At 42.4% G+C, this 14,235-nt stretch overlaps 2 non-coding genes across 2 annotated transcripts; one reads left to right on the top strand and one right to left on the bottom strand.

Annotated features, from left to right (window-relative positions):
- Window positions 1–1,590: 1,590 nt before the first annotated feature.
- Window positions 1,591–1,672, bottom strand: TRNAS-UGA. The gene has a single exon. It is a non-coding gene; the product is annotated as a tRNA-Ser (tRNA).
- A 3,828-nt stretch (window positions 1,673–5,500) lies between these two features.
- TRNAS-AGA lies at window positions 5,501–5,582 on the top strand. Its single transcript has one exon. It is a non-coding gene; the product is annotated as a tRNA-Ser (tRNA).
- Window positions 5,583–14,235: the final 8,653 nt, after the last annotated feature.

The raw sequence follows: 14,235 nt of genomic DNA, 5'->3' as shown, positions 1-14,235 counted from the left end.
TTTTGGAGGAAGACAGGGTTTTCGCTATTTTGCCCAGGAAAGTCTCGAAGACCTCCTGGGCTCAGGCTATCCTTCCGCCTCCATCTCCCAAAGTACTGGGATTACAGAGGAGAGCCATCGCGCCTGTCCTGAAAGGACTGTTTCTTTCGATAATTTGTGAAGTCCACGGAAACATTTTTGTCCTCTGAAGTAGGAAGTGCTGATAAAAATAATCTGCTCTTGGGTCTTTATGCAGGAGAGCTGAGATTTTAATTACTACGAATGCAAAATTTGGGCAACTTTGTATTTCTTTGTTTTGTAGAGTTGCTTTTCTTTTCTTTCCTTTTTTTTTTTTTTTTTTGTCGTTGTTGTTTTTACCTCACATACTTCTAATATATGTAGCATAACTACAATTTCTCTCCATCTCTCGGGCCAAGATAGTCTTTAACTCTCTCTCAAACCAGCCCTGCACTGTGCATTCAAATCCTATTGGTTGAAAAAGTATTCTTTGCTATCAAGCTCTAGTGTTCAGTAGCTTAAATGGTCTAATGTGTTGGCAAGCTCTTTATAAACTGGTAAGAAACACCCTGCTCAAAAACAGACAAACTCCCGCGGACTGTTGAGCGGTATGCCCTACATCAAAGATAACTCAAGCGTCAAACACCCCATAGGCAGCAATATCCCACCCCAGGCTAAACCCAACGGCTAAAATCATACCACTTTGTGGCCTCATTACCAACAGAAACAGGATAATGTCAGAACAGTGAACTAACTCTGAATGTTAGAGATAGGTGGTGGTGATGGTGGTGGTGGTGGTGGTGTTAATTGCCAGTACAGGTAGAAGACTGAGACGCCTGTTGGGTGCCGTGGTCTTGGAGTCAAAATCAAGAGATACTCAAGTTACAACTTACTGCCCTCTCACTGTGAGACCTTAGCCACATATATATTCCTGTGGACCTTCCGGTCTGTATAATGACTATGTTGTGAGGATTTACAAATTACGAACCACGTAAAGACCTTGATGGTGATGTGTAGTAAGTACTTGAAAAACAGGACTTACTATTTATTCCTTTTGGGTACTAGTAAATCTAACCTTGAATCTGCTAACAACCTGATAATTTGGGGGATGCCCCCAGTGGAATTTATAGAACTTGAATTCACAACCCCATCTGGAAGTCCTCAGTTAAAATACCATTTCATTGTGTAACATTGGGTAGTTTCTTCATCTGTAAAATACAGATGAAAATATGCTGTTGGTGCTTAACTCGTATCTTGGAACATACTAAGTATTTAATGAAAATTACCTGTTAGTGGTAAAGCTTTTTGTGAATCCTGACTTCTTTTGAGTTGACAGTAGTTGAGGATACAAAGATGCTATTTAGTGCAGGACAGGCTGAAGTCTTGCTGGCTGTGATCAGAGGGATTTATACCAGTTTTGAAGTAACTGCAACATAAGGTAGTCTCCATTCACTGAGTAAAGAGGATATCATTTGAATATGCAGTGGGAGGATTGCGTAGGAGAGCAGCAAATGGAACACAGGAATGTGGATAAGTTTTGATTAATTTAGCTGAGGAAACCTAAGGAAAGGTGGTAACTGTACCTGGTAAAACCGTACTCGGCAGGATTCGAACCTGCGCGGGGAAACCCCAATGGATTTCAAGTCCATCGCCTTAACCACTCGGCCACGACTACCTATCTAAGCCTCAGTTGACGGCTGTGATGAACTTATAATGGATGTGTGGAGCGCTCTGAAGCAGTTGGTCTTCAGTCTCGTCAAGGCCTCTGCTCACGAATGAAAGAGCTCATTTAGAGCACATCAGTAACTAGAACATAGTGCCTAGGATTGCAATTTAATACAGGACTCCTAGACAAGCGACTCAAAGTGCCTGGGCGCTGGAGCTTGCCCACTAGCCGCTGAAATCCGCGGACACCACGTTCACGCCTAATTCTCACGAATCCGCAAAAAGGAGTATTGAATTGAGAGTCCAAGCAACCTCAAGCCTCTCAATGCCAATGGGAGAAGCAACGGGAAATGAGGGAAGGCACGAGAGTGGGGGGTCAACCGCGTTTACGTACAGTTAAAATCGAAATCAGGAACCTCTTCGATGACGTTCAACTGACTTACTCTTCCGAAGGAACGGCTAAAACCGAACTGGCGCGGGCGTGCGAGCTGAGGAGGGGGCTCGTTTCTGTCCTAACTGGAAAAGATGACTCTAGAGAGGTCTCTGACTCTTCAGGTAAATGTAATTCCCGTCAGTCTGGTGAAGGATGCAAGACCATTCCCAAGAGCCAAAGCTTCAGCCACCCGAGCCCAGGGAAAAGGAAGAACTCAGAGCACAGGTTTCCAAAAATCTTAAGGACAGTCCAGCACAGAAAAACGCAAAATGATGAAAACACGTAAATGTCAGGATAAATCTAGCTAAATTAATAAGGTTGATTCTTGCTTCAGATAATACAGTATTGTCAGAGTGGGATAATAAGGGGTAGACTTGAATCAGATTTCTTTTTAGACAAAAGTCAGGGGGCAAGTCTACGAATTCTGGGAATGGAAGTGAGTCAGCCCCGCAGATACACAGGGAAAATGATCCCTATGACTGAGGCCGGCAATGTCTCTGACAGTGAAAGCTCGCCCACATTTGTTTTTCCCTCTAAAATAGTAAGAAATGTGTTCCCTTCCTTGTACTCTTGCAAATATTATTTGGTCTTATTTCTGCGGCACTTGCTAGAAACGGTTTGTAACCTTTGACACAGCAAATTTATTTTCAAGTTCTTGGTCCCTGGGCAGTCTTCGCAAAGTGTTGTGCTCTCCCAGCAGCCTGTGCACCACCTGGGAACTTAGGAGAAATGCATATTCTTGGGCTTGAACTCAGATCTCAGAATCAGAAACTAGAGTGGTGTGGTGCTTATGTGTGTGTGGGGACGAGGTTGGGGGATGAGGGGGGCGGGGCGCGGGGGAGGCGGAGGGTGTCTAGCAATCTGTTTTAACAAGCCATCCTGCCCGGCGCGGAGGCTCATGCCTGTAATCCCAGCACTTTGGGAGGCTGAGGCAGGTGGATCATGAGGTCAGCAGATCGAGACCACCCTGGCTAACACGATGAAACCCCGTCTCTACTAAAAATACAAAAAATTAGCCGGGCCTGACGGCAGGCGCCTGTAGTCCCAGCTACGAGGGAGGCTGAGGTAGGAGAATCTCTTGAACCTAGGAGGCGGAGGTTGTAGTGAGCCAAGCTTGCACCACTGTACTCTAACTTGGGAGACAGAGCAAGACTGTCTCAAAAATAAAAATTAAAAAAACCCCAAGCCATCCTGGTGGTCCTGATGCCCACTGAAGTTTTCAGAAGCACTCTCCTAGAGAAATAATAGTTTTATTTGTTTGTTTGTTTTATATTTTATAAATAGAAATGGGGCGCCTCACTATGTTGACCAGCCTGGTCTTAAACTCCTGGTTCAAACCCCTGGTCTCAAGCCATACTTTCATCTCCGCCTCCCAAAGTTCTGGAATTACAGGTGTGAACCACTGTACCCAGCTAGGAAATAAGCTTAACCAAAGGAAAACATATACTACACAGGAACCTTTATTTTTATTTCTAATTGTGATAGTGAAAAATAGATATTAAAATGGGAGTTCTTTATTATTGTTGTTGCTCCATCTGCCTAATAGATCATTACCAAGCCACTAGAAACGACATGCTGGAAGACTGTAATAGTTCTGGGAAAATGTTTGTGACGTAATGTTCACTGACAAAAGTAAGAGGCAGTAAGCATGACTTAATCTAGGCAAAATTTTTGCAGGTAAAATCCTGCAGTGAACTCATAATGGATGCGTGGACGCTGGGAAGCAGTTGGTCTTCATAATCTTATCCAGGTCTCTCCTCACGAGTGAAAGAGCTCGTTCAGAGCACATCAAGAACCAGAATATTGTACATAGTGTTTCAATTTAAAACAGGACGAGCGACTCAAACTTCCTGGGCGCTGGAGCTTGCCCACCAATCGCTGATATCCGCGGACACCACGTTCACACCTAATTCTCACGAACCCGCAGAAAGGGAGTATTGAATTGAGAGTCCAAACAACCTCAAGCCTGTTAATGCCAGTGGGAGAAGCAACGGGAAATAAGGGAAGGCATGAGAGTGGGGAGTCTTCTGCGTTCACGTACAGTTAAAATCTAAATCAGGAGTCTCTTCGATGGCGTTCAACTGACTTGCTCTTCCAAAGGAACGGCTGAAACCAGACTGGCGCGGGCTTGCGAGGTGAGGAGGGGCTTCGTTTCTATCCTAACTGGAAAAGATGACTCTGGAGAGGTCTGCTACTCTTCAGCCAAATATAATTCCCGTAAGTTCTGGTGAAGGACACGAGACCATTCCTAAGAGCCAAAGCCTCCAGCCACTCGAGCCCAGGGAAAGGGAAGAACTCAGAACACAGGTTTCCAAAAATCTTAGGTAGAGTCCAGCATGGAAAAACGCAAAAAGACAGAAACACATAAATGTCAGGATAAATCTAGCTAAATTAATAAGGTTGATTCTTGCTTCAGATAGTACAAAATGGTTAACACCAGGATCAGCTAATTTTTCCCCAGTTGCATATTTCATATTTGTGGAGTACTCTTCCTTAAAAGGTAACATCCTGGTACATAGAGAAATTACAGTTTGGCTTATTAACAAATATTGGATGATGGCAATTGCCTCGCCCTTATAAGGCTTACTGTTGGCATATACTGCTTACCGGTTTAGTTCCACAAATGGATACCTGAGAAACATGTTTAAAATCTTGTTGATTTTGCTTCTGTAGAGCACTTAGAAATAATGCTGAAGGCACAAATAGAGTCCATGAGCAAAGAGCGGTGAACATCATCTAAGATGCCTAGGTTACTGATCTAAATCTAATTCTCAGGTGCTGTGTAGGTTTGCATACTTACCTTAGCCCCTCATTTCCTTATTTGTGATGTAAAGACTAAATGAGGCCAGATATATAAATGAGAGTATTTTGCAAAATGTGAGGTCTTATATACATGTTAGTGACTAACGTGATTTTGCTAAAAGAATATCCTGGAGTACATTTCATATCAGCATTATAGAAGCGCATCTCATTCCTTTTATCACTTGCAGAAGCTTCCATTCTATGGATCTTCCAAAATTTATTTTAAACATCAAACATCGATGGCCATTTGAGGTTGTTCAAATCGTCGCTGTAAGTCAAAGATTTGCAGCGAATGTTAGAGTGTGTCCCTGTTGTTGCTGGTGTCTCCTGCATCCCCATCCCCTGAAGCAGCAGGAAGCTTGATCTCTGGGAATGCATCCTGCTTTGTCTCCTTCCATCAGAACGTCAAAATAAGGGATCCTCCCAGGTCCGAGGATAAAGTGTTACTTGTCAGTTTGAAACAACAGCATGATAATCATCTAACTAATGCCAAAGAATAAGAAACATTGACAGCAAATACAATTTCTGTCAGAAAATTTCACCTTTCCAAGAAAGCTATAGTTCGGTACAGTGATTTATGCTAATGAGCAAAGCGTTGTGTATGTAGTCGTGGCCGAGTGGTTAAGGCGATGGACTAGAAATCCATTGGGGTTTCCCCGCGCAGGTTTGAATCCTGCCGACTACGATGACCTTTCCGTTTGCAAAGGGGATGTAACACCTTATCAGATGGGATATCCTGACTTTGTCTTCCAGGAAGAAGCCTGATCAGACTTTTTCTCTTTATATGCCCACTAAAAATACTCTGCCACCTTCCTGAAACAATGAGGAAAATGAGTACTTATTTGAAAAAAAAAAAAAAGTTAATTCGACCAGAGTCTTACTGGTGTTTTACAAAACCCCCAAGAAGAGCCAAGGTGATGCTATCGTGTTTCCTGCAATCGATGCCCTGTTTTGAAGGCAGCTTTCCTTAAAAAATGTTGCTAGGAGTGTTTGTGTCTCACAGAATTGTTCCCTTGTTAGGGATCTACTTCAGTCAAGTAAACATTCTCATTCGTACCAAAAAGGAAATTCCAGGAAATCCAGGATCAAATACAAGTGAAAGCAAAGACTCAGATATGGTCGCCAAGATGGGAATAACTTGGGTGTTATTAAGCAAACAACTAAGCAATTAAATATATTAAGTAAAGCAATTTTCCTTGAAATCATATAAAAACGAACTGACGACTTCAAGCCAGACTGGCTTGTCCAGGTGTCCAGGACGATCATGAGGCAAGAGGGACTGAAAAGAAAGTGATGTGTGACTATATTCAGAGCATGGAAAGATAATCACCTCAGGTGCAGAATCACATTGTGTGATTAACAACTATGGGTTAAATAATGCATTGGTCAAAGGAATGCTAGCCACAGCTGAGTAATTTTTAAGGAATTCCTAGGGGAATTCTATCACTGCCTTGGAAGCTTGGTGGAGCTCATCCTCACTTCTTGCCTTGCTGCATCTTCTTTTTTATTTGTTAGACCTGCCATTCTCCTTTTTCTATATCTGAGATCAGTTATTTGTGCCTTATTGGATAAACTCAATCAGTTTATCCAAGGATTTTGCAATTTTATTAGTTTTTGTTTTTCAAACAAAATTTTGGCTTTTTTTTTTTTTTTTTTTTTTTTACTTATTTCCATCTTATGTTTCTATTTTATTGCATTAAATCAGCCATTTTCTTCTTCATTTCCTTCCCTAAGATTTATTTGGGTAAAGTTTGCTAATTTCTAATTTCTTCCAGTGGATCTCAGATTATTGATGTTCAGCTTTTACTTTATTCTTTTTTTTTTTTTTTTTTTTGAGACGGGGTCTGGCTCTGTCTCCCAGGCTGGAGTGCTGTGGCCGGATCTCAGCTCACTGCAAGCTCCGCCTCCCGGGTTCACGCCATTCTCCTGCCTCAGTCTCCCGAGTAGCTGGGACTACAGGCGCCCGCCACCTCGCCCGGCTAGATTTTTGTATTTTTTTTAGTAGAGAGGGGGTTTCACCGTGTTAGCCAGGATGGTCTCCATCTCCTGACCTCGTGACCCACCCGTCTCGGCCTCCCAAAGTGCTGGGATTACAGGCTTGAGCCACCACGCCCGGCCTTATTTTATTCTTAATTATGTATTTAAGAGTTGAAGCATCCAAGTGCATTTTGGACTGCATGAAATATATTTCATAAGTATTATTTTCAATGTCATTCTTTTGAATATAAATTTTAATTACCATTTAGATATCTTCTTGGAACCATACGCACATTTTTTTTCTTTCTCTTCTTTTCTTTTTTTTTTTTTTTGAGACGGAGTTTCGCTCTTCTTGCCCAGACTGGAGCGCAATGGTGCGATCTCAGCTCACCGCAACCTTTGCCCCCGAGTTCAAGCGATTCTCCTGCCTCAGCCTACCAAGTAGCTGGTATTACAGGCTTGCGCCACCACATCCTGCGAATTTTGTATTTTTAGTAGAAACGGGGTTTCTCCATATTGGTCAGGCTGGTCTCGAACTCCCGACCTCAGGTGATTCGCCTGCCTCGGCCTCCGAAAGAGCTGGAATTACAGGCGTGGGCCACGGCACCCGGCCATATGCACACTTTTTAACTTCTAAACATAACACAATTTTCGATTTCTAATTAATGTCTAGCAAAATGTACTGTGGCTAGACCCTAGTATTTATCTCTCAGACTGTTCGAATTTTGGAAACTTACTTTAAAACCGGCAAGGCAAACTTTTTTTTTTTTTTTTAGTTCCATGTATACTTCAAAAAGAAATTTGTCTTCAGAAGTTGAGATGCCACTGAGCGCGTTGGCTCATCCCTATAATTCCAACACTTTGGGAGGCTGGGGAGGGCGGGTCACTTGAGCCCAGGAGTTCCAGAGCAGCCTGGGCAACATGGTGAAAACCAGTCTCTACAAAAAAATTAGCCGGGTATGGTGGCAGGCGCCTGTGTTCCCAGCTACTCCAGAGACTGAGGTGGGAGGATCACTGAGCCTGGGGAGGTCCAGGCTGCAGCGAGCAGTGATTCCACCACTACACTCCAGCCTGGGCAACAGAGTTAAAAAAAAAAAAAAAAAAGTTGAAGTGTGTAGTGTTCTTCATATGTAAGTTAGGCAAAATTCAGGAAGAGTTGTGTTTAAAATTTTTACGTCTTTACTGTTTTCCTTCCCTCTTCTGCTTTTTAATTAGTTTCTGAGGGATATATATTGTGTTAAAATGTCTAAATGTGATTGCTACTTTTCTTTCTTTCGACAGAGTCTGGCTCTGTCGCCCAGGCTGGAGGGCAGTGGAGCTATCTCTGCTTGCTGCAAGTTCCGCCTCCCGGGTTCTGGCCATTCTCCTGCCTCAACCTCCCTAGTAGCTGGGACTACAGGCGCCTGCCAGCACGCCTGGCTAATATTTTGTGTTTTTAGCAGAGACGGGGTGTCACCATGTTAGCCCACTTTGTTAGGATGGTCTCGATCTCCTGACCTCATGATCCGCCCGCCTTGGCCTCCCAAAGCGCTGAGATTACAGGCGTGAGCCACAGCACCCGGTTTTTCTTTTCTTTCTTTTTTTTTTTAATTTTTACCTTATATATTTTAGGAGTTCCTAAATTTTACCTCGTACAGTTTAGGAGCTTATTTTTTCCCTGTATCTTTTTGTTTTCCAAAGCAACAAGAAATTCTATATAAAATGCTGCTTATGAAATATTTATAAATTGGCAATGGCAAGTCTCACCTTCCAGTGGCACAATAAACAAGATAACACTCAGTGAAAAAATCTGGGCTTAAATTTACACGGAATTCAGAATACTCATAAAGTGTTAAGAAAAAGAGCATTACTTTGCTTCTGTCTCCCTTTTGCTTCTTTTTTCAACAAGAAAGGAAAAATATCCTAAATTGAGGGCTTCTTCTGAGTGGAGGTCTCACAGTGAGGGTTGAAAAGGAATTTAAGTAGAGGTTTTAATCATCCCTTAACCAGCCAGGTTTTATTCCCTTCTGCTGGACCTATATATGTGTCATTCTAATGTCCCAAAGGGTAATGTGAGGAAAGAACATCCATAAGCTCTCTCAGAAAAGAGAGAGAAACTCAAAGAACTGGTTCGACTAGGATCTCAGCTTTGGGTGTGTGTGTACTTTTGGCCTCCTAATTTAAAAGGCTGAGATTAATGAATTGTGTGGTCACAATTCAAAGGTGATTTTTTTAATCCTTTTTTTTTTTTTTTTTTTTGAGACGGCGTCTTGCTCTTTCGCCCAGGCTGGAGTGCAGTAGCACCAACTCTGCTCACTGCAACCTCTAGCCTCCAGCCTCCTGGGTTCAAGTGATTCTCCTGCCTCAGCCTCCCAAGTAGCTGGGATTACAGATGCCCCGTGCCACCATGCCTGGCTAATTTTTGTAGTTTTAGTAGAGACGGAGTTTCGCCATGTTGGCCAGGCTGGTCTTGAACTCCTGACCTCATGTGATCCACCTGCCTCGGCCTAACCAAAGTGCTGGGATTACAGGCATGAGCCACTGCACTCAGCCTCAAAGGTAATATTTTAAAAGCAGCTTCATGCTTAAGATCATGTTTGGTGATTTTGAACCTTTTAGTTAAATGCGATTGCTTGACATGGAAGGAAATTCAAAAGGCAGGTGATTCCCTGCTCAGCATCCATGGTCTTCCACAGTTTTTGTAAACTCCTTGATAATGATTTCTCCAATTGTTTGTATCAGGGGGCATGTAAAGTGAGAGAGTTCACACCTTTTTTTCTATTTGGCTTGGGCTTTTTATTTTTCTTTTTAAAAAGACATGAGTCTCTCTATTTTGCCCAGGCTGGCCTCCAACTCCTGAGTTCAAGTGACCTTCTTGCCTCAGCCTCCCAAGAAAATGGAACTATAGAGAAATACAGTACCTTATCTGGCTGTGCCTTGGAATTTTTAAGAATTTAAAAATCTCTTCCCTAATAACTTCATGACCATGAAGTGGAAAAGAGAATCGCCAACTGCTTGTTGTTGTTTTGGGAAATGCATAAAATACATATATGAGAGACAGGTGTCTCTAATTGTTACAGAATTATCTGAGACAGTCCAAACATCTGTTTCCCCAGTGAAAAAGTTATATCCACTACTATACCAAGGTGAAAAGCGTTATTGGAAATTGCTGTGCTCAGTGCCATGGTCCAAGTATATTTTTGATATTCACAGACCAGTGCAGGCACATGCATACCTAAAGCACATGACTTTCCAGGCTTTATCTGAGCCATGCTGCTCATCTCATTGCCAGACTTAATCTTTCCCTTTTCTTTCATGTTGTTGCACTCCAGAATTAATCATTCTCCTTTAATTATCAAGACCCACAAGCATAAATCTTGTACCCGAGAAATTGTAGACTCACACTTTTTCCCAATCAAACTTTCCAGTGCTCATCCACCTGGAAACTGCAGTTTTCATTTTTATTTGAGTCTTCCACCCTCTTTGTGCCATTATGCTGCTGGCCACAAGTAGTTTTCTTAAACTCTCTCTGTATGGGCTTGTTTATATTTGTAGAATATTCCTCCTAATAGACATCAATCACCATGAGGTCAGCAACTGTGCTTGTGTTTTGTTTACCTTTGTGTCTATAGCACTGAGCACAACACCTGGCCCATCATAAAAATTTAATATTTTCTACTTTTTTTTTTTTTTTGATACAGAGTTTCGCCTTGTCACCCAGAATGGAGTGCAACGTCGTGATCTGGGCTCGCTGCAACCTCCGTCTCCTGTGTTCAAGCGATTCTCCTGCCTCAGCTTCCCGAGTAGCTGGGATTACAGGTGCCCGCCACCACGTCTGGCTAATGTTTTGTATTTTTAGTAGAGATGGAGTTTCACCATGTTGGCCAGGCTGCTCTCGAACTCCTGACCTCTGGTGATCCACCCACCTCGGCCTCCCAAACTGCTGGGATTATATGCATGAGCCACGGCATTCAGCCTATTTTCTACTATTTATAGAAAGAATGACCTTTTCAGAGCTCCTAACTGAACGTTTAGCTCACAGTAAGAACCTAGTTTAGTGGCCGGGCGCAGTGGCTCAAGCCTGTAATCCCAGCACTTTGGGAGGCCGAGACCATCCTGGCTAACACGGTGAAACCCCGTCTTCATTAAAAATACAAAAAACTAGCCGGGCGAGGTGGCGGGCGCCTGTAGTCCCAGCTACTCCGGAGGCTGAGGCAGGAGAATGGCGTAAAACCTGGGAGGCGGAGCTTGCAGTGAGCTGAGATCCGGCCACTGCACTCCAGCCCGGGCGAAAGAGCAAGACTCCGTCTCAAAAAAAAAAAAAAAAAAAAAAAAAAGAACCTAGTTTAGTATATTGCCTTACTTCAATCTGTTTCAGTTCAAATTCTTACTCATCTCATTCTCCATCCTCCTTCTAAGTTATATTCTCTGTTAGAACAGCTCTAAGCCAGTCAAGTGGCTGCCTACAGGGCCACTAGCTATTACTGGGTCTGAGAAGGCAGTTCAATTACCGAAGGAGATAAAATTGTATTCCTCATGTTGCAAGCTCTAGTTTTTAAATTTCTATTGGAGAAATTCTTTTCCTTCTCTACATTCTTGGTCCGTATTTATGTAGAATAATGTTTTCTTGATTTGCTAGATCAAACCTATTTATATATTGATTGCAGAGAGTCCAGAGCCTATCCTTTATAGAAGGTGATCATTGTAAGTACGTCAGATAGAATTAAATTTAAAATTCACTGTAACCTAAAACTAATGTTAAAATTGATCTGTATATGTTTTTATCTTTCAGACTGTGGGTAAGAATGATTAAACTCCTTTCTTTAATATCAGCTTTAAAAAAAATCCCACTTACCAGAACATCCTCTTTCTACTGTCTCCCTCCAAGTAGGCAAGTGGGCCAAGGTGCTCTGAAGGAACGTATGGGCTTTCCCTGGGGTGTGGGGGTGAAGGTCAAGAAGTGGGGTAGGGGAGGGAAGACAGTGACATTTTCTTCTGTTAAACCAGTGACCACTATCCGTCGAATCACATAGTATGAAGTTCTTTATGCAGCATAGGTTTTTTCCAAGCAGTCACAGACAGTTGAACACTTGGAAATGCCTTCTTTAACAGTTGAAAATTTACAGTGCAATAAAACTGTCTTTGCATCATGGCTATGGCATACACTGGAGTCCAGCTGGGTAGGGTCAAATTCTGAGACCTGTGATTCTTTACTCTAGTAAAGGCCATTTGCTTCTCCCCACAGCCCTTTAGGCTCATAATCTGGGATTGCTACTCTCTCCTGCCTTTTCTTTGTCATTGATGGTACAATAATGATCAGTTCTTGGTATGTCTCCTATTCTTTTTGGTAGCAAGGAAAGCATTTTTTGCAGCAGAGCTTGGAAGGACCCTGTAGGAGCTGTCCAGCAGTTCAGATCACAGAACAGTATTCCCAAGTAAGTTTCAAACTCTTTTAGAAAAAAACTCTCCATAAAGCCTGAAATATGAGACTAGTATTTTAAACTCTTGTGTTTTCCATGACTCTTTCTCTAATGCTTTCCCTTTAAGGGTGATGTCCTTCTATCTTGACATCATCACACTCAAAATCAGGAACATGGTAATCCTAGCACTTTGGGAGGCCGAGGCGGGAGGATCACAAGGTCAAGAAATCAAGACCATCCTGGCCAACATGGTGAATCCCCGTCTCTACTAAAAATACAAAAATTAGATGGGTGTGGTGGTGCGCACCTGTAGTCCCAGCTACTCAGGAGGCTGAGACAAGGAGAATCACTTGAACCTGGGAGGCAGAGGTTGCAGTGAGCCGAGATTGCGCCACTGCACTCGAGCCTGGCAACAGAGCAACACTCTGTCTCAAAAAATAAAAAATAAAAAAAAGAAAAAGAAAAGAAAAGGCAGGAACAACCTGGCAGTTGAGGAAATGATATGTGAAGCCATGGTCTGATTCATGAGGCCCTCTAGTGAAAATTAAGCAAGCAGTGAGGGAGTCCACAGTTGAGGTGGAAGACAAATAAAAGCGCAGAGTGTCTTCCATTATTCTGTGAGCTCTGAAGATGGAGCAGTGAAAAGGCAGCTTAAAGAACTAGATCCCTAAAGTGGTACTGTTTGTTCTCAAATATAGTAAAATATGAAAGAAAAAATAAAAATCAGTTTGACAATACCCTTAGCAGCATGGGTCACGCAAGGACTTGAAAGCTATTTGCTTTAGGTAGACATGTACCTGTTTCATTTATTTACGTATTAATTTTACATGTTCATGATTTATTGACAATTTTTTAGTAGCCAAGTATTCACAGAAGGGAACAGTTGTTTCATTGTATTTTTTATTTTTTAATCTTGTTTTTAATTGACACATAATAATTATACGTATTTACAGAGTACAGCATGATGACTTGTTACATTTATACATTGTATAATGATCAAATCGTGGTATTTAGCATATCCATCTCCTCAAACATTTATCATTTCTTTGTGGTGAGAACATTCTCTTCTGCTTATTTTGTAATATACACTATGTGGCTGGGCAAGGTGCCTCATGCCTGTAATCACAGCACTTCAGGAGGCCAAGGTGAGAGGATCCCTTGAGGCCAGAAGTTTGAGACCAGCCTGGGCAACACAGGGAGACCTCATCTCTATTTCAATTAAGAAATTTTTTTTTAAAGAGATATACACTACAGTATTATATACTATAGGCACCATACTGTGTTTTCTTATTTTTCTGCGCTGATCATGACACTGTCCATCAGTGTGTCTCGTTTTCCATGTTACTTTCTTGTCTATAAGACACCTTTCCTCTTCCTTAGTAGTGGGAAGAGAAAAAACAAAACAAAACAAAACAAAAACCCTTCTAGAACTCGATGGCATTATTCAGAAACTAGATCACATGCTGTTCTTCTACAAGGCAAAATTCTGTGAGATCAATCCTTGCTCAAGACCCTGCTGCAGCCCCAGAACCTGAACTTGAGTCTGCACGGGCTTGTCCAGAAAAAAAGCATCCAGAAGGAGAGAAGCTCCTATTTATGCTACCAACACTTCTCTCTAAGATATGTTTTTGTTGTTGTTGTCATTGTTAAGACGGGAGTCTCGCTTTGTTGCCCAGGCTGGAGTGCAGTGGCGTGATCTCGGCTCACTGTAACCTCCATCTCTGGGGTTCAAGCGATTCTCCTGCCTCCCCCTCCTGCCTTGCTGATATTACAGGCCCACGCCATCGCGCCCCGCTAATTTTTGTGTTTTTAGTAGAGACGAGGTTTCACCATGTTGGTCAAGCTGGTTTCGAACTCCTGACTACAGGTGATCCGCCTGCCTCGGCTTCCGAAAGTGCTGAGATTACAGGCATGAGCCACTGTGCCTGCCCATCTAAGATATCTTTTTGAACAAATTTACAT

Source organism: Trachypithecus francoisi, unplaced genomic scaffold, assembly GCF_009764315.1.
Source record: "Trachypithecus francoisi isolate TF-2019V2 unplaced genomic scaffold, Tfra_2.0 Lachesis_group10, whole genome shotgun sequence".
NCBI classification, from domain to species: domain Eukaryota; kingdom Metazoa; phylum Chordata; class Mammalia; order Primates; family Cercopithecidae; genus Trachypithecus; species Trachypithecus francoisi.
The sequence above is the reverse complement of the archived record's forward strand: the minus strand, read 5'-3'. Positions and strand labels throughout refer to the sequence as shown.